Raw genomic sequence first — 20,574 nt, forward strand, 5'->3', positions numbered from 1 at the left:
GCAACAAGTCACCCGCGACGCCCCGAGGCGCATGGTTGCAAGTATAGATTCAATTCTTACGCCCGGCGCCTAAATTGCGGCGACGCTGCCCGCCGTAGACGGTGGTATCCGTGATACCAGGCTTCAAGCCGCCCCACGCCCGCACTCAAAAATATAATGGAGATAATTGACCGCAATGTGGTGCCTTTCACAGGCAACCATAGATGCTCGCGGCATTTCTGGTGCGGCTTAAAGGATAATCCAGAGGTATTACCAGTGAAGTGGAAATAATGTGCGAAGAATTCAGAGGAGAAATCATTGGAGAAAATTGTATTTTCTGTCACGTCCACGGTTAACTCATGCACAGCTTCAGAATTGCTAGAAGCATTTCCTTAGAAAATGCACTTATATGCACTAGAGCAGTGGTTCCCAAAGTGGGCGATATCGCCCCCCTAGGGGCGGTGGAAAGATTTTGGGGGGCGGTAAGGAAGAAGAGGGCGGTAGGGGGGCGGTAGTCCGAAGTCAATGTCAGAAGTTCGAACGCTTGTTTGACGATTTGTACACAACACGTGCAGCACATGACTCCCGGCGATGGTTTTTTCACCCAGATCTTTTTTTAACCTCTCCTGGGTTTACGTCTCGGACAAATTAACGGCCGGTCTCACGGCAAATTTCCAAATTCAAAGATCAAGGAATATATCTCAAACTAATGAACTTAACTCGATGAAACTTAGTACACGTATTCATTAGGTCCTAACGATAATGTTTAGCTCGCGAAAATTGTTTGAATTTTGCCATCGTTTTTGCCATAGTTATATGGCAATACGGGCCGAAATTCACAGTGATCAAGTAATTTCATCAAAACTACTGAACAGAATCGAAGGAAGTTTTGAATTTACAGTCCTAACTGCCGAACGGTAATGTTTGGCTCGTGAAAATTTTTTNCCACACAGACATCGATAACTGAGGCTTGGAAGCTTCATAATCTTTAATCTTTCTTCATAAGGCCTGCCTTTTAACGGCAAGGAAACCAACTCGCCCAACAGCACAAATATATTTCCGGTGCCAGACAACAAAAACACACACACACTCTGACAAATATATATGAGGTGATTGTTCGTGCGCTTGTCTCCCCTCTCTTTCGGTCGTGCAATAGAATATTATGTGCGCCTCTCTCCACAATTCACATGCACTACGCGTGCCGCATGCTGACTGTATTTTCCATTGCGCGTGAACAGAATTTGCGATTTGAACAGGCATAAAATTTTCATAAAATTCGTCTTTCACAGTCTGCTCTATGTAATTGGTTGCCATTTTCAATTTTCTACACTAGGTGCAGTTCTTGAAATTCTTGAATAGAATTTAAGATGGCGGCAAATCCCTTGTAATGGATTATGCGCTTGTAAACAATTTTAACTGCACTATAAGGATTTGAGGCGTCAGCATTTTTTAAAACATATTCACGGTGAAGGCTAGATTCATACGCCAAGTTTCTAATTTAGAAGTTAATCCGTTAACGAAGCATTCCTCAAAGAGCATGGTTCCTCAAAGTGATGGTAGCTCCCTAGCGCCTTATGTTCTAGTTGCATTATTTTTTTGTGAACGATTTACTGCCTGTTCAATAGCTATTAATGAGAGTTGAACGACGATGCACTGCCATTTGAGGCAAAAAGTGAATATTCAGTGAGACGGATCTTTAAGTTTATTTGCTTTAAGTTTATTTCATATGGGTGCAGTTATGCCCAAATAAAATTAAGAGTGGAGCACCTATTAATGATATTAGGCGAGAGGATGCGTGATTGCAGGTGAAAGTTACTGATGTTTCATCAATGATTTAAAGGTTCCTATTATTTGATGTTGCATTGCAGGTTTACTGCGAGTGGCCATTCTTAATAAGTTTTGAAAAGCCACCAATAAAATTTAATGCCGTGAGTTCTGTTCTTAGTTAAATTATTTCATTTGAAATGAAGAATAAATCGCGAATAAATCATCAAATGGTAGCTTCACAAAATATTCAATAACTTTGTTTCACTAACTATAACTAATATTGCTGTTTGAGCGTCAATTATGGTATCCACTGCATTTCTAATTAAGATATTCAAAACTTAATTGATAACATAATTATCTCAACCTTACTCGACACAAACAATTTAACTTGACTTTCCTGGTATTCAATCTTCAAATTTTTCTCTTCCAGGGTAACGAAACACAGTTATAACCGTTAGTTAACTCTAGAAAAGAAAGCATCAGGACACATTAGAAAAACTCAATTGATTATGTCCGTCTTATTGTGAATATTTTATTTAATTCTGACAACTCGTAGTGTAATCACGTCAACACTACCAGACCAGACGTTGAATAAGTATGCCCCTATATTTGGTCAAAAATTGTGCTAGATACGCAGAGTAATATTAGAAATATTCACTAATGGTAGAATCATGAAAATAAAATGATAAATCGGTAGAATAATAAATTCTCATTTCACATTATATTTGTGGAACGATTACATGTCATTCAAAGTATTGTGTAATCTGGGTTTCAATACTCGGGAAATATATAACTATGATTTGATACTTCTTTATGGTTTTATAAAATGGGAGTAAGACATGTGTACACTGCAAGTTAAGAGCACAAATTGGCCCGTAATTAACGCAGACTACTTGAGATAACGAATCATTCTAATGCATTGAATTGGATTTAAAAATATTTTTGGACAAGTTACAACTGATAATAATATTTGAATTATTCCAAGGCTGTATATGCATCATTCACCAAAGCATGGCAATTGGTCATGAATCAGAGATAAAATATCGTAGCAGAAGCACTTTAAAACCTAGATGTTTATAAATTAAAAGATAGGTCCCGTTGAATTCACTACCCAATTTGTTTCAGTTGTTTCTTCGGGAGTTATCTCATAGCTTCACATCGACAATTGTCACAATCAATAGAATGATATTTTCATATCTTCTGTCAAATCTGTTTATGTAACGTTTTTAATTAGAAATAGGTGTGTAACCGTTACAAATTTGATATAACTAAAACTACAGTGGATCCTCTTTTGACTATAGGCACTCAAAGGAGTTTCTGTTTTGACTCATTCTCATCGTGTTGGCGGGGAGCCGGTAGCTGCTTCAATTTCGTGTGGAGTTGCGCGTGTGGTGTGAGCATTATTTCTTTATATTACCTGTTTGTGTCAAAATTAGGTTTAATATACGTATAAAGTTGTAATGCGGGATCAGGAATATGTTTTAGTATCTTCCGCAACTTTTGTTCACGTTTAATTTATCAAATATGTGGTATCACCAATTCACCATTATTTTATTACTCAGGGTTCTTAATGGCACCCCCACTGCACTGCTCAACCTCCTAGACCTGGGCGATGCCCATGTTAGCTCGTATTCCATAAAATTCACTGAAGCTTGAAACTGCCCTTGTGAGTTATCGGTGGGCAGAATTTAATTTAGTATGCAGTGTATTTTTAGTCGTAATTTAGCGTATGTTGAATGAAATAGATTAATAGAAGGAACTTGTAATATTGCATTCATCAGTCCGCACGTCAAAAAGTCGTTGCGGCCACGACGCCATCACCGGCTTTGTTGCTTTGACGTCAGTGCTTTTGCATTAGTTATGATTCTTAGATATAGAAATCAAAACATGAAATAGCAAATAATGCATTTTTAGAGTGAATTAGAGTTTTGTTTAGCGCAACTGAGGCTAGAGAATAATTAAGAATTTTTGCTTATGAGTTATGCTCTTACACTGCTTAACAGGATGTTGTGGTGTGCGGGTTTTACCCTCTCAAGTACATACGTATACTCTTACACTGCTTAACAGGATGTTGTGGCGTGCGGGTTTCGCCGTCTCATATTAAGTGGGACTGTGGGAAATATTTGGGAAGTTTTGAACATATAAGAGACTGATATTTCTGGCTGTGGGTAATATTTGGGAAGTTTTGAACATATAAGTGACTGATATTTCTGGCTGTGGGTAATATTTGGGAAGTTTTGAACATATAAGTGACTGATATTTCTGGACCGAGCAAGTGAATCAGCTGGATTGACATTGAATATGCGAACCGTTATTGTGGTCATTTATACAATTCCACGGTTCCACCTTTAACTTTCAATGTGCAAAGTTGTTCTACCCTGATAAGCCTGATATTGCAAAAACTATCTGATTCAAGCACAATTCATAAATAATGTTGTGAATTGTGATGAAATGAAGTTTTGTACTTGTACAAAACTTCATACTTGTACTTGTACTTTGTTGTGACTGACTGTACTTATTATATTAGTTACATATTGCAATTAGGTCTTCTATCACTAGTGAGACATAAACGGTTATCTGTTTTACTCGTCAGAAATTTATATTTTAATATTATTGTATTTGAGTTAAAGCTAGCAGTTGAATCAGAAATTACTGCAGTTCATTTTATATATTGTTTCTATTGGAGAGTTCTGAGTGGTGACTTGAGTACAATGGCAACTTCTGTTGGTTTGACAGTGTCTAAATTGTTTGTCTTCAATGATATCTCTATATATGGTACTGGTTTATAATACATGGATCATGGTGAGGTGGATGTATGGTTTTGTACCACCAGAAGTAGGCTAAATTCCAACTAAATACTCAGATCTTGACTGGAATTTCGCCCAGAATCTACCTGTAAATGAGTCAGAACCAGTTTTTCAATTCAGTGACCTTGCTCAATTCAGGCCATATCTATCTTAGCATTAGCCAACCACTCTACACATTTATTGTCACTTATTGTGCATCAATTGAAAGAAATACTATGAGGCCAAAAGCCATCAATGACATTTTAACTGTGACCATTGCCATTATATAATTTCACCTTTGGCAATTAAATAAGAAAGCACATTGTGAACTTTTTTTTTTGAATTACCAGTGGAACAATCACTTTCGCCCACAGTTTTTGAAAAAGTCTATCCAATATCCAGTCTGGAATTGAAAAATAATATTTGATTTAACCTTAAGTTGTTTGGTTTTTGATGAAGGTACCTGAATGACTCGCATGTGTAATTCATATGTCATTCACATTCGTTGAATTTACAATTGAGTTGTAATGGCATTGTGCTGAATCATGCTGTTGTATTAAAAGGAATAAGTCTCATATAGAACATGTGATGGTTCACAAAGCATATCTTCCAGACTATCTCTATACTAATTAGATTCAAAGTAGTACTTTCAATCAATTTTTGTAAATGGTTAACAGTGGAAGAGAAACCATACAGTGCACTATCTAGGTGGCAGAAACGACGTCGAATTGTTGAAGCTGAATAAAAAATTAGGAAAAAAATGATGCTGGATCTGTCAGCTCGAGTTCAACCCCATCAGCCAATGTAGAGTTAGCTGGAGAATCTACCAGTTTTACAGGAGGGTTTTCAAAGTTGTCTGAAGACATAACTAAGAAAGCTGCTTCAGGAACTTCTCCAATGGCGAGGACTGGTTTTAAAGGATGTAGGAACCTTGTTGAGACTCTGCCCTTGGAAAAAAGGACTGGAGATATTCCATTTCCAGATGACTCTACCTTGGAACAACCTGTGCCTCAAAATGATGACAATAAAGCTTATTTATCGGATGTGACTAAAGTTGAATCAGCTTTAAGAAATTTCTCCATTAAGTGTCCAAATTTCCCTAACCAACAAACTGCCTATTACATCATCTGAGCCCTTTCTTTCCAGGCATTGTGCATGCTTTGTTTTCATGCTTATCCCATTCTTTTGCAGTTGTGTATCCATGATGCTTCAAAAATAATTTGTATAGGAGTGTACCTTTCTGAATCTGGAAATTAAAATAAAATGCCTGATATAATTGAAGTTGGTATTCAAGCTTTTGTTTGTGATTGGAATTGGAATGGTTTCGAGATTCCCTCGGGACTACATGCATCTTGCTTGTTTGGGAGCAATGAAAAGAATGCTGAACAGGTTAAGATTTTCCAAAAAGGAGAAGTTCGATGCTATTTGGATAGAACAAAGCAGCAACTTTTGAATACAGAAATCAATACTTTTTCAATACATCTGCCTTCCAATTTTAATAGGAAGTTAGCTGGAGGATTTGGAACACTAACATACTGGAAAGCTAGTGAATCGCGATTGTTTATGTTGTATGCTGGAATTATGGTCCTATTAGAAATTCTACCAAAGTCTTATTTTTTAAATTTCTTGATTTTTTGACTTGATTGGATTTTTCTGAGTCCAAATCAAATTTACAACGTTGAAAATGCTTGTACTCTGCTAAAACAATTTGTCTCCAGCTCAATAGTAATACTGCACGAGAGAGTAAATTCATCTATGTGAAAGGTTCACTTTTGAAAAGTGGTGTCACTGGAGACAGAGATAACTGTGTCATGTTGAAATCTGGGGACATTGCAAGCATCACCGCAATTGGTAAAAGTAGACTGACTGTTGATGTTTTTTTTAAACAATCCCTTTTTCACGAGCCATTTGATTCGCAATTAGTCGGCATCCATAAAGTCCGCATTAGTGGTAAGCAGGATATCGTAACCCTTGAATAAATTCAATCCAAGATGATGCTGCTCCCAAAAAATGATTACTACATTGCAATTAAACTGTTGCACGCTAAATGACCGCCTGTTCGATTGGAGTTTGCTTTCAATTTTTGGAATGAATGTTTTTTTCCTTTGAATCATTTTAAAATCAGAGGAAGTACAGTAATAGATTTAATTATTTTTGTCGTGGAAACTGTGTACCATGACTGATAAAGTCATTTATAAATATCAAATTTTAGTATGAATCATTACATTTGGAGTGTGTTATATGATATATTACGCTGTGAATATTTCATATTAATATTGTACAGTGGTAAGGTTTAAATATCCAGTAATATTTTCATAAATATCTAATCGCCTCAAGGTTTGTACGATTTCAATGTATGATGGTAGTCATTTGAAAAATGTCAGCAATAAAGGAATGCCAGTCCCCATCCACCCAGAAGAAAGAATTCTAACTCTTGTATCTTTCGTTTTTGTAAACATTTAAATTTAATGAATGTAAACACACGTCATAGTGTGCTCAAAATTTCTAATACTGTTTAATATTTTACCAAGAGTTTTTTTTAAAAGAGTAGAATACTTTCCTGGTCATCCGGCTTTGGTAAGGGTTATTAAAAAATAATTTCCATTTCTGAGTCTTGGTTAGTTATGTTGTATCAAGGTACAACAAAAACTCTTTATCTTTATGTGCATTAATTCATAATAATATATTTACATATTCATTTCTTCAATCATGTACAAACAATCAGTGGACATTTTCTTTGAAGATAATGCCTGGCAGATAGTTCCTTTGAATGAATATTCAAAGAAAATGATACGATTCATGTTTGGTGGCCTTCAGGTGAAAAAGTTAACCATTTAGCAGAGCAGAAAGCACATGTTGGAAAACATGGGAAACATTTTCCAGTTAAACGGACTGCAACCATCACAAGTAAGTTGTAAATATAATCTATAAGTGTTCGCCATACTTTACCATTTGTTCGTGGATCAGCACATGATCGTCACTAGGTATTAATGGCAGGACGGGCTAAGCCCCTCTCTGTAGTTGGACAAATTGTAAGCATATAAATAGTTGGACAAATAATTTAAGACTATGACGATGAAATTATTTAGGGGGACTTAAGTATATTATAGGTGGGCTGAAGCCTCCCATAAATTTGCTTAATGAATGCCACTGAATTATAGCCCCCAGATCACTATAATTCAAACTGTCACTTGCATATTGACTTTTAACTTATAAGGTGCAACTCACTCTGATTTAATCTGTTGCTCTGTTGCTTGCATACCTCCCAAGGGTTGATATAAATCCCTGTGGGTGATATAAGATCAAATTCGATATGTCTCCTGCGTGCATTGCCATTGCACGTAAGAAATTTCAACTAAATTCCTACATAAAACTACTCAATTCTTCAGGTTAAAAATGTTAAATGTATAGACGAGTAGTTAGAGTGTGCCAGAGACATCATGAATCAAGTAATGTCGGTATGGGTTTAGAGGCAAAACCCTCATAAAATTGCTTTAATAAAAATGTACAACTCTCTTTCTCTTTTCTCAGAGGCCCTAGGCAAAGTACCCGAGTACAGCCAGGAACCGAGAGCCCACGTCAAAACTGCAATTAGATTAGCACTAAAAGGTTAGTAAAATTTTGCCTCTTTCGCAACTTCTCACTCGACTGCATATATAAATGTCTAATTAATCCTTTCAGTGTCGTCCTAATACCTATTTTAGTGAAGTTTCTGTCCTAAAAAAATGCTGAAGCCTCCCACTCCCCCCAAAAAAGTTACTCCAAGAGAGGGGACCCTAAGATGGGCTCAGCCTCTTCTGAGGTGAGCTGAGCCCTTCTGTCTCTGAAACCTATTGTCGCCCTGGGTAATATTCAATGATAGACGACTGAAAACTAGATTTTCATTGATAAATAAGTTACGAATTAAAGCCTTGGTATAGTATAGTATATACCAGATAGCCTTAATATAGTATATACCAGATAGCCTTAGTATGGTATATACCAGATCCATCTAAATTGACTTTGATGCCATAAAGCTACGTGTATGTTACCGTACGGAAAGTGCGTCCAGTCCAAATATATACTGCTTCTATTAATTGCGTCCAATTTTGTATGAATTTCAGGAGCAATCGACTGGTTGGGGCACCGGGACAGAAGGAAGGACGCGACAAGTGAGACTGCAAACCGTCCAATTCCAGCCAAGATTCCAACTCCAAGTCGTGCAACGAGGTTGAAGGGTAACGTTGTTGTCCCGGATCCACCATCAAACGAGCCCGATGGCGCTACAGGCCTTATCCGAACGGTGGCTTGCGAAGAGACCTTCGCTGGTACATCGCATTCAACGCGGGTCCATCGCATTGGTCATAGTTGAAACTCTTGGGCACAGCCAGTTGCTTCTGAATTTAGTACTAGTCTAAGTGAAAACTTCATTATACTTTAGATATAATTAATTTTCGCGGTTACTTACATTGTCACGGCTGCTTACGTCGTGTGCTCCTTTATGATATAATCTGGTGATTAGCATGAAGGGGTAGAAGAAACTTCTATTTCTTCTTACGGAATGCATTGATTGATTTGTTAATCTAACAAAAGGAATGCGCGTTCTCAATTAATATAGTTAGTATAACGAATGCTTTAAATAAATATTGCTTGTGGCAAATGTTAATAAGGTGTGATTCAGGTAGGATACTTAAAATGCATGGATTGTCACGGCTGCTTGCATCATTTGCTCCTCTGAGATATAATCTAGTGGTGATTCGCGTGATGTATTAGAATAAACTTACCTTTCCACGGAATGCAGTAGGTATGCTGCGCAAACTGAAAACCGGTGTACTTAATTATTATTTGTCCTTTTTCTTCCATTCGGATAAGCCATGATACAAGGCTTCATAGAGCGCTTCTCGTTGAGGATTAATCCGGCATGAAATGGCGTTTTTTTAATTTGATATAATTTTTTATCATTACGTACTGTAATCTAGTTCACGCCACACTGTTTTAGAAGATTTTCATTGTATATTATATTGTTTTCTGACTTCCGCTTCCACACAATTATGATCATTCTTAGAATTTTTTTCCAAGAAACTTTTTGTGATCGAGTACTTACTCTACTCTGGTAATTACCGTTTCGACTGTAGGCGTCAAATTACTTTACCTCGGTATCAACATCACTCAAAATAAGTAAGCTCCCGGTTGCACCTAGCCGAGATTAAAAACTATCGTCCTCCAAATAAATGTCACATCTATTGTGCATTCATTTATTGTACATTTTTAAATATATATGGAATGAGAAAATTCATTTCCTAGATTATGGACACCAATCTCGTTCATATACTTGTACACCGGTGCCGTGATTGGTGCCTATCGTCCATGAAATAAATGTTATGCCATCCATGTTTATTCGTGTACAAATAAATGAATTCACGAGAGCAAATTACATATATTAGACAGACGATAGTTCTTAATCTGGGCTAGGTGCAACCGGGAGCATTTTTTTAAATTTTCTGTTAGAGGTGGTCACTGGCCACCCATGATGCAATAAAGATTCATCAATGACGAATGAAAGTTTTTGGTGGACGTAAGGCTTGAGCGCAAACGTGGCCACAGGCATGCTATAGGTATGGGAAAGATGGTGCACGCCACCCTTAATTCGCTGTATAAATCATAGCTGCTCCACCTATGGCGTCCGCCGATAGCCATCATAAAAACATAGGTGCTCCACTCTCAATTTTATTTGGGTGTGGGCCATTATAAATGTCATTAAAGTGAGCTTAAGCGTTGTTGATGAATATTAAAGCATTTCTCGTCAAAGTACAATTATTATACATTGAAGCTGGTTACTCGAATGGAGGAAGTGATGTAACTGAAGTTGTAGTAGATAGTAGCGTTAGTTGCGGGATACAAAAGATTTCTTATACTAAATGACAATGCAAGAACGTAAAGCCAACCTGGTGGTTATATATTTATAAGATAGTTTTTTAATCCTGTTTATAATATAGTGGAAAACGTCATAGCTAAAGAAACCATATAGGTACTTTCTATACAGTTGAAATATTTCCGTTTATAAGAAAATTAATTCGATAATACGGAATGAAGCTATTGAGCTTCAATACCATTAAATTTCATCGTCGAACTCCAACAAAAATATTTTTCGGTCGTGCATTAAAAACGGATGAAAATTGAATTTTTACTTTCATCTATCGTCGGTCTAGGCCTAGTAAAAATGGAATGAGTTGTCCGATCTCAGCCCTGTAGTTTACCGACTGCCGTATTAGTCCGTGAACTAAAGGGCGTGAACGTTTTTATTGCACGATGGCAGTCTGGATGGGTACATATATGACATATATAGCACGATGGGTACATATAATATGACTGAACTGCTCTATGTAGAAGTGTCAACTTGAATCACTGCATTTTATGAACGTATGAATGTTAGAGTATCAATATCAGGATAGTGGCATGAGTGGTCCAATTACCGACGGCATGGAACACGAAGGATATGTACATTTTGAAGCTTTCATAATGTTCAAACTTCAATAACAAATGTTCATGCAGTACTCGCGAGTATTCTCGTGTGTTGGGATTGGGAACTCCGTCATGTTACAAGGCTTTTCGTCGCTGTTTATTTGCTAGAGGAGATAGACGCATCCGGTTACAGGTAGGATCGGCGTATTTATATGCAAGCGACTCGTTCAGTGACACAGTAGCGCCGGCTGCTCCAGTTGACGAAAAATTGAGCTACTGTGCCCCAAAATTTTGCCTTTGAACACTACATATTTTTAATACTTATTTATTTACTTAATTTCTGTTCATATTGCATCAAGTAGGAGATTAAGACGTGAAAATACGAAAGTAGCTTTACGAAAGCCGTAAAAGACGGAAACAAATGAACGCCATGAGTCGAACAACTGCCCATGATGTGAGTAACATGAGTCAAAGTATTACTATTATCAACGTGCAATCAAAGTATTATAATTATTTGAATGACACATCGATACAATTTCACTCCTCTCGCAAGTCTAGCCAGGTGAAGGGGATTAATTGTATCCAATAATGAAGTTGATTAGGAAATTTTACAACACAATTAAAGTTCCAAATGTTGCCCAAATTATGCGCTTGACAAATTTTTATCTGCCAAGTTTCAAGTGATAACGCAATATAATGAGGAATTTAACAAGCAGCATGCCAACTCATTAACCTGCTTTGAAGGCACCAAAGCAAAAGCCCTCGAAGAAATCAATCAGCAGGAAAATGGGGGAAATTGTACGAGCGGCTCCACTCTTGCTGAGGGTTAAGAGGAGTGCAAACATGCTGAGTTAAAATGAAGGTCCAGCTACTGGTTAATAATTTGTGATAATTTACATCAAGCCACTATAATTGGGTATATCTAGCAAATCTAATTATGGTAGATTGGTACATAATATAAAGTCGTGCAGCTGAAAACAAATGGGGGACGGAGATTCAAAGAGTTGGCAGAGATGCTCAAACATGCAGTTGAAGTCTTCATATATCTAATCATGTCATATCATAGTGATGTTGGCGCTGAAGAGTGGGCCTGATGTGGCCTGTCGCCGAATCTTGTACTTTTCGTGACTTGTTCACAGGAGATCTGAAGACAGGTCGTTTGACCGGGTCTTCGAAAATGACGAATGAAATAGCTACTAGACTTCCACCGGGTTCGATATGGTGCGAGGCATTTCAAGTCTGAACATATATTTTTCCATAACTTTATCCAGTCTGTTATTGAACGCGTTCATACTCGGAGCGCCAACGATGTAATCAGGGAGGCTATTCAACGTGTCGGTGGCTCGAAGCGTCAAGAAGTCTTGTCGTGTGGATGAGTTGCATCGCATTATTTTTAGCTTATAACCGTGGTCCCTGGTGTATACATTTATACTTCGATCAATGAGGTTTGATAACAGAGGCTTGGAAGTTTTATAAAATAATTGTAATCGCAATCCTTCACATGTACGCTTCACGTAATCTTTTTGTTTAGACCTTCAGTCATCCGACCGAAATTTACCTGGAGATAAATTGTCATTCGGAGTTCAAACCTCTTTAGTGGCAAAATACTTCGGTGAGTTTAGTGCTGCAATTTATTATTCTTTAGTTATTGATTCTGATATGATAGTTTTGGTTAACTTGGATTTACTTTTGCTTATATTTATTTATCTCGTGTATTAGATAGCTAATATTTCTGATGTCATACTTGCAGAAACTATGTTTTCAAGATTACCCAAATAAAAATCATTACTCTCTCGTTGCAACCATGTCTTCTCATACTGTAATCTTGCTGTTAATTGTTCTTCCCGAGGTTTAGTACTTTACTCTTGTCAGCATTAAAACCCAGCTGCAACGTATCAGCCAAGTTAACTAAATTATCAAGATCATCTTGCAATTGCACTTTACTTGACGCATCCATAACTGTATTATAAACTTTTGTTTCATCGGCATACATGGAGCACACGCTGGACATAGCTTCTGGCAGATCGTTTATAGAAGCAACGAACAAAATAGGCCCAAGAACGTTACCTTATGGCTTGCCACTGCGCACTTGATGCCCAGCCTGACACGGTTCCGTTAATACTGACACGTTGTCGTCTACCTACTAGAAAATCTGATCCATCACATGAAGAGAAAAAATCCGCACACACTCGAAATTAAGAAACGAAGGGCAATAAAAGTGGAAACGATCTAGTATAGCAGTAAATCAGTGCAGTGGCTAGGACGAAGCTTTCAACGTCTCGAACGATGGACGACGTGGGCTCTCGAACAAGTTAAAGGGAGACAAGTCTTCCCTCCTGTGCATAGGAGTACATTTTCAAAGGAAATACTACTAGCAATTCTGAAGCTGTGCTTGAGTTAACCGTAGACGTAACTGTAAATACAGTTTTCTCCAATCAATTTCTTCTCTGAAATCTTCGCACATTATGTCCCCTTCAATGGTAACGCGTCTAAGTTATCCTTTAAGCTGCACCAGAAATGCCGCGAACATCTATGGTTGCCTGTGAAAGGCACCACATTGCTGTCAATTATCTCCATTATATTTTTGAGTGCGGGCATGTTGCAGCTTGAAGCCTGTATCATGGATACCATCGTCGTGTCCGGCGGGCAGCGTCGCCGCAATTTAGGCGCCGGGCGTAAGAATTGAATCTATACTTGCAACCATGCGCCTCGGGGCGTCGCGGGTGACTTGTTGCCTGTCTAATATAATTGCGGGACGAGGGCTATGAAGGTTCTTCTGTCTTCTGTAATCTTTGTGAGATTTCATTAGCTATCATTTTTGGGGTTACAAGATCACTTTTGAGTTATATATTTTAGTCTCCCGAAATTTCCTTGTTCGCTAGAAATTTCTAGACTTAAAGACTTGGCTCTTCTGGTCCAGTGATTCGTGTTTGGTGATGTTGCGAGGTGTGTACATTCCCCAACTGCTGGGTCATGCCTCCTACGCTCGACGGAGAATGTCCCCTTACTAGCTGCCCATATTTAAAAAAATCGGCAGTGAATGTCCCCTCACCAGCTGCCCTTCTTTAAAAAATCGGCCAGAGAATGTCCACTCAGTAGCTGCCCTTCTTTAAAAAAATCGCCAGAGAATGTCCACTCAGTAGCTGCCCCTCTTTAAAAAAATCGGCCAGAGAATGTCCACTCAGTAGCTGCCCTTCTTCAAAAAAATCGCCTGAGACGATCTAGTATAGCAGTAAATAGAACTAGCTGCTAGCTAGTAGTAGTATTAGTGCTAGTAAATAGCAATAGCACTAATAGCACAGTATAGCACTAGCTGCCCCTCTTTAAAAAATTGGCCAGAGAATGTCCACTCAGTAGCTGCCCTTCTTTAAAAAAATCGCCAGAGAATGTCCCCTCACTAGCTGCCCCTCTTTGAAAAAATCGCCAGAGAATGTCAAAGCGTTTACTTAGCTAGAATACAGCCAGTATCTCTTCTTGCGATTCAAAACAGATTTTCACGATGGTAAAAAATGGAAAAGCAATGGCAAGATAGATATAAAAAATGCGAAAAATGGTAAACTTTCGGGGCTCTTGAGAAGATTGAAGCGAATAAAGGAAATAATTAGTGTAAATCGGTTCTGTAACCTTGACAACTGACCAGTTATTTCATCGAGATCTTATGGAGCCAGATCAAGTAGAAAATTTGTACTCGTCGGATTGCGAACTGAGGTCAAGTAGATCCAGCATATGAATTCAAGATNAGTTATTTCATCGAGATCTTATGGAGCCAGATCAAGTAGAAAATTGGTACTCGTTGGATTGCGAACTGAGGTCAAGTAGATCCAGCATAGCAATTCAAGATTCAACGTTTGGTGACGACAGAGTGCGATCGAGAAGAGTGACTTTCAGTATTGGATTGCTTCAGTCAGAAAATTTGTGTGAGATCTATTTACCAGCAACGATGTCAAGCACTGATGAAGGCGGAGACTGAATAAGTAGGATATTGCTGTCAAGCTTGCAGTACTGAAGAGTAATCAACGAAAGCGACCGGAGATAAACCAGCAGATTCAACTCCGTAACTCAATTCCAGCGAGTTTAACTCCAAAAGGCATGGAATGCTTAACTCGAATTGCGAAAATACTTGGTCTTAAATCCACGACACATAAAACTCTCGTTTCGCTGCTATTTATTCCAGTTACTAGTTTATCGCTGGAACTACGCATGACAACATGAGGGGTCACGCTGCGAGATAGCATCGTAGGCAGTGTTGCTTATGAGACAAACTTGGGCACCGGTATCAATAAGAGAACAAAAGTACACGGATGAAATGCTAATAACAAAACATGAGGAATCAATTTTGTGTGAAAAATTGCACAGTGAAGCATGGTAGTTTACAATGGACATTGGATTAACAGGATCTGTTTCAGAATAAGATTTTTCATCAGGACAAGCGACATGTGACATATATGCATTTTTCTTTAATGAGACATGTTAAAGGCGAAGTTTTACTATTATACACTGGATTAAAATGCACACCAGCAAGACACTGTAAATGAGCAATGGGTAAAGCGACAGAATCTGAAATTTTATAAATGACTGGCCACTCCTTGCCATGGTGAACCCAAATTTCTACTAATTCATATGCTGCCGATATAAAGTTTTCACATGATAGGACACCTGCATTCCTCATTGACTTTATCATCCTAGTGAATTCATTACATTTAGTACGACCAAATTTATCTGGGTTCTGCGCTATCTGCTGTACAGCCCTGCATTACACAGCCCAGCTAACTGCTGTACAACCCTGCATTACACAGCCCAGCTAACTGCTGTACTACCCTGCATTACAGAGCCCAGCTAACTGCTGTACAACCCTGCATTACACAGCCCATAATAACGTAAACGCTAATAACCAACAAGGACGCCCCAAGTCATTATCCTTTCTTCGAGATAAATAAATTTCATTGAGAAAATTAACTTAATAATAACATCAATAATTACACTTTGATACACGCTACTTTATGACCACAAAATAATAACAAATACACACGTTAGAATTTTTTCTTCTGGATATGAAAATTCTTAACCTAATTACTTGTGATTGCAGGCGTGTGCCGCGCTGATCAGTTCAAGTGCGCCAACGGCCGCTGCATACGCGAGACGCTGCGGTGCGACGGACGCAACAACGGATACTTTGACTGTGGCGACGACAGCGACGAGCGCGACTGTGAGTTGCCTGATGAGTCAAACGCTTCCGCGCAATTATACTATCTTTTATTTCGAGTTAATATGAGGATCTGCTTCTGCGCCTAACATTCAATCATAACGTTTCGCTATCAACGTCCATTACTAATTAGCATGGACGTTATAATAATAATAATAATGATGGTTAGCATGCTTGCTAACGTCCATTAGCAATCATGCTATGACTAAAGTCGAGCTGTCGAGTTTAACCTCTTCTGGGGCCTGGATTTTCTTTCCACTTGAAGTTTTGGGCGCGCTGAACACATTGCATATTGAGACTTTTTGAGACCCCCTCTGTGATGTTATTAATAACACATTCATCACATTCTTACCACTACCCATTCTTCCTCGCTTCGCGTTCAGGAAATCACCCTGCGTAAAATATTTATGTGGAAATAAGTTTATTAAAATTATTTTATTGGTAATATTATTTAATTTTAGTACTATTTTAATTTTAATATTAAATTATTTTATTATTAAAATTATTCAATTATTCCTTAGCTGACGTAATGATTCACTAAGTGTGTGTGTCATCACATCATAAGTCGGCGTTGGTATTAAATTAATAGCTCACTGGGATTATAATATCACCGCAACTCGCCATTCACGGCTTTGATTTATCGCAGGCTGCACCGGCGAACACTTCAGGTGCAGCGACGGCAGATGCATCCACAAGCGTAATGAATGCGACGGCTGGAACAACTGCCTGGACAGGAGTGATGAGAAGCATTGTGAGTACACGGCTGATGTGATGAGTCAGTAAGTGTGTGTGGCATCACATCATAAGTCGGCGTAGGTATTAAATTAATATGATGGCTAAGTGATGTGAGTGACGTGAGTGACGTGAGTGCCGAGAGAGACACGAGTGACGTGAGTGACGTAAGTGACGTGAGTGACGTGAGTGACGTGAGTGATGTGAGTGACGTGAGTGACGTGAGTGACGTGAGTGACGTGAGTGACGTGAGTGACGTGAGTGACGTGAGTGACGTGATTGACGTGAGTGTCGTGAGTGACGTAACAGCACCACATTCCCCTGGTAATCTCTTCCCCCACTCCCCTCATTCAATAAAATCTTATTAAAACAAAACACTCACTCAGGGATGAGCTATGCAGCCCGCCTAATAACCCAAACGCTAAAAACCGATAAAGACGCCCCGAAGTCTTCATCCTTCCTTCGAGATAAATCAATTTTATTTTGAAATGACGTTACAGCACCACATTACCCTGGTTCCCCCACTCCCCTCATTCAATAAAATCTTATTAAAACGAAACACTCATTCAGTGATGAGCTCATATGCAGCCCGCCTAATAACCCAAACGCTTAAAACCGATAAAGACGCCCCGAAGTCTTCATCCTTCCTTCGAGATAAATCAATTTTATTTTGAAAGTAATTAAAGCAATAACATAACTGATGACAAATTAATTAAGTAGAGCAATTACATTGTGACGACAAAAAATGAATACACACATTAGAATTTTTCAATTGGGATCTGACAATTCTTTACCGCATTACCTGTGATTGCAGGCCCGTGCCGCTTCTCTGATTGGTTCAAGTGCGCCGACACCGGCCGCTGCATAGAGGAGTGGAAGCGGTGCGACGGACACAACGACTGTTGGTACGGCGACGACAGCGACGAGCGCGACTGTGAGTTGCCTGATGAGTCAAACGCTTCCGCGCAATTATACTGTCTTTTATTTCGAGTTGATATGAGGTTCTGTTTCTGCTCTTGACATTCAATTATTTTCACGACTAACAAAATTATGAAATATAATTGTTCCTCGACTGCATTCAACTATAATGTTTCGCAACAACAACATATTGTGCCACGATTTACGTCACGGGGGTCACTTATTGCGTCGCTAGTTACGAAGCAATCAATTATATCAATAAGTCGTAATCAATAAAATATTATTGAACATACATTAGTGATGTGTATTCAATGATGCCATCCCTCCCTGGGCTACCCTTCCCATTATCACCCCATTTTCACCCTGGGCTACCCTTCCCATTATCTTTGGATCACCTTTCCCTGGATAAACCCTCCCTGGGCCATCCCTCCCTGGTCCATCATCCCTGGATCATCATTCCCTGAGCCAACCTCGCTGTATCACTCCTCCGTGGGCCACCCTTTTCTGGATCACCAACTTTCAATTATTTTCTTGAATTTAAATGAATTATTCCTCGACTACATTCAATTATAACGTTTCACTATTGAATTATTTTCAATGTTTCGCAAGCATGCTTTGACTAAAGTCGAGTTGTCGAGTTTAACCTCTTCTGGGGCCTGGATTTTCTTCCCACATGAAGTTTTGGGCCCGCTGAACTTATTGCATATTGAGACTTTTCCACCACTTCTGATGCGATGTTATAAAAACACATACATCACATTCTTACCCGATATATATTTTTCCTCGGATCGCGTTCAGAAAACCCAATCACCCTGTATAAAATTAGTTATTTATAATAATTAGTTAGCCCGACATTCAAGACTTCCTTGATTTATCGCAGGCTGCTTCGTATGCGGCAACGGCAGATGCATCCACAAGCGTTGAGAATGCGACGCTGGAACTGCTTTGATCTCATATGCAAATGTTAGAATCTGCCGTCAAATATCAGCAAAAAAAATCGCATTTTTTTAGAATTCTAAATATATTTCTCTATTGGAGGCATAGGAAACGTAGCTCAACGCTATTTTATCAAGAAATACTTTTTACCTCATGAAATTCATTGACAAATTTAACAACATAATGGTCCGCAGAGCAGCTGGGCGAATTAACCGTATATTCAGTGGAGATACGAGACATTCATGGGCGGCGGCTCCACACAACCATCCCCTATGAGAGCATTCGGCACACTGTTTTGCGCTACCACTAGTGTCACTACCACTAGTGTCACTACCACTAGTGTCACCAGCACCTTGCCTGACTGTCTCTCTGTCACCGCCCCCCTGGACCGCCAGCTCGGGGACGGCCGTTGGTCACTGGTCCTTGTCTGTCCACTGGCCGCCACTAGTGGCCACTAGTAGCTAACTAGTAGCGTACCCTGGTGGCCACTTGTAGTCCTCCGGTCTCCTGGTGGCCACTAGTAGCTCATTACTAGTGGCAGTAGCTACTACTAGGGCTAACACTAGTGGCTGCCGGCACTTCTGCTACTGCTAGCCTCTGTTGTTGCTACTAGTGACTTACTCTGAAGGGCATTCCTTGCTAGTGCTCCATTAGTGTGTCACTAGTGACCTCACTAGTGCATGTATGCCGCACGCTACTCCTCTGACCTCCACTAGTTGACATCCACTAGCTGACCTCCACTAGTAGACCTCTACTAGTTGACCTCCACTAGTTGACCTCCACTTGTTGACCTCCACTAGTTGATCCCACACTAGTTGATGAGAGTGACGTGAGTGACGTGAGTGACGTGAGTGCCGTGAGTGACGTGAGTGACGTGAGTGACGTGAGTGACGTGAGTGACGTGAGTGAGCTTTGATTAAGTTTTATACCTCATATGCAAATGTTAGAATCTGCTGTCAAATCTTAGCACTGACTTAATCGCATTTTTTAGAATTCTAAATATATTTCTCTATTGGAGGCATAGGAAACGTTTCACAACGCTATTTCATCAAGAAACACTTTTCACCTCATGAAATTCGTTGACAAATTTAACAACATAATGGTCCGCAGAGCAGCTGGGCGAATTAACCGTATATTCAGTGGAGATACGTGACATTCATGGGCGGCGGCTCCACACAACCATCCCCTATTGAAGAAACTATTTTCTATATATATATTTTTTTTCCTCGGATCGCGTTTAGGAAACCCAATCACCCTGTATAAAATTAGTTATTTATAAAAATTAGTTAGCCCGACATTATATTTTTCCTCGGATCGCGTTCAGGAAACCCAATCACCCTGTATAAAATTAGTAATTTATAATAATTAGTTAGCCAGACATTCAAGACTTCCTTTATTTATCGCTGGCTGCACCGGCGACCACTTCGCATGCGGCAACGGCAGATGCATCCACAAGCGTCATGAATTCGGCGCACTGTTTTGCGCTATCACTAGTATCACTACCACTAGTGTCTCTACCACTAGTGTCACTACCACTAGTGTCACTACCACTAGTGTCACTGCCACTAGCGTCACCGCCACAAGTGTCACCAGCACCTTGCCTGACTGTCTCTCTGTCACCGCGCCTCTGGACCTCCAGCTCAGGGACGGCCTTTGGTCACTGGTCCTTGTATGTCCACTGGCCGCCACTAGTGGCCACTAGTAGCTAACTAGTAGCGTACCCTGGTGGAGACTTGTAGTCCTCCGGTCTCCTGGTGGCCACTAGTAGCTCATTAGTAATCAGCACTCTTGTATCGTCCGCAAATGACGATG

General features: G+C 39.4%; 1 long non-coding RNA gene across 1 annotated transcript; it reads left to right on the forward strand.

Moving 5' to 3' along the window:
• The first annotated feature begins 16,064 nt into the window (after window positions 1–16,064).
• LOC108675206 lies at window positions 16,065–17,837 on the forward strand. The gene is made up of 3 exons (XR_001931093.2): window positions 16,065–16,179; window positions 16,823–16,927; window positions 17,723–17,837. It is a non-coding gene; the product is annotated as an uncharacterized LOC108675206 (long non-coding RNA).
• Window positions 17,838–20,574: the final 2,737 nt, after the last annotated feature.

This window comes from Hyalella azteca, unplaced genomic scaffold (assembly GCF_000764305.2).
Source record: "Hyalella azteca isolate HAZT.00-mixed unplaced genomic scaffold, Hazt_2.0.2 contig11719, whole genome shotgun sequence".
NCBI lineage: Eukaryota > Metazoa > Arthropoda > Malacostraca > Amphipoda > Hyalellidae > Hyalella > Hyalella azteca.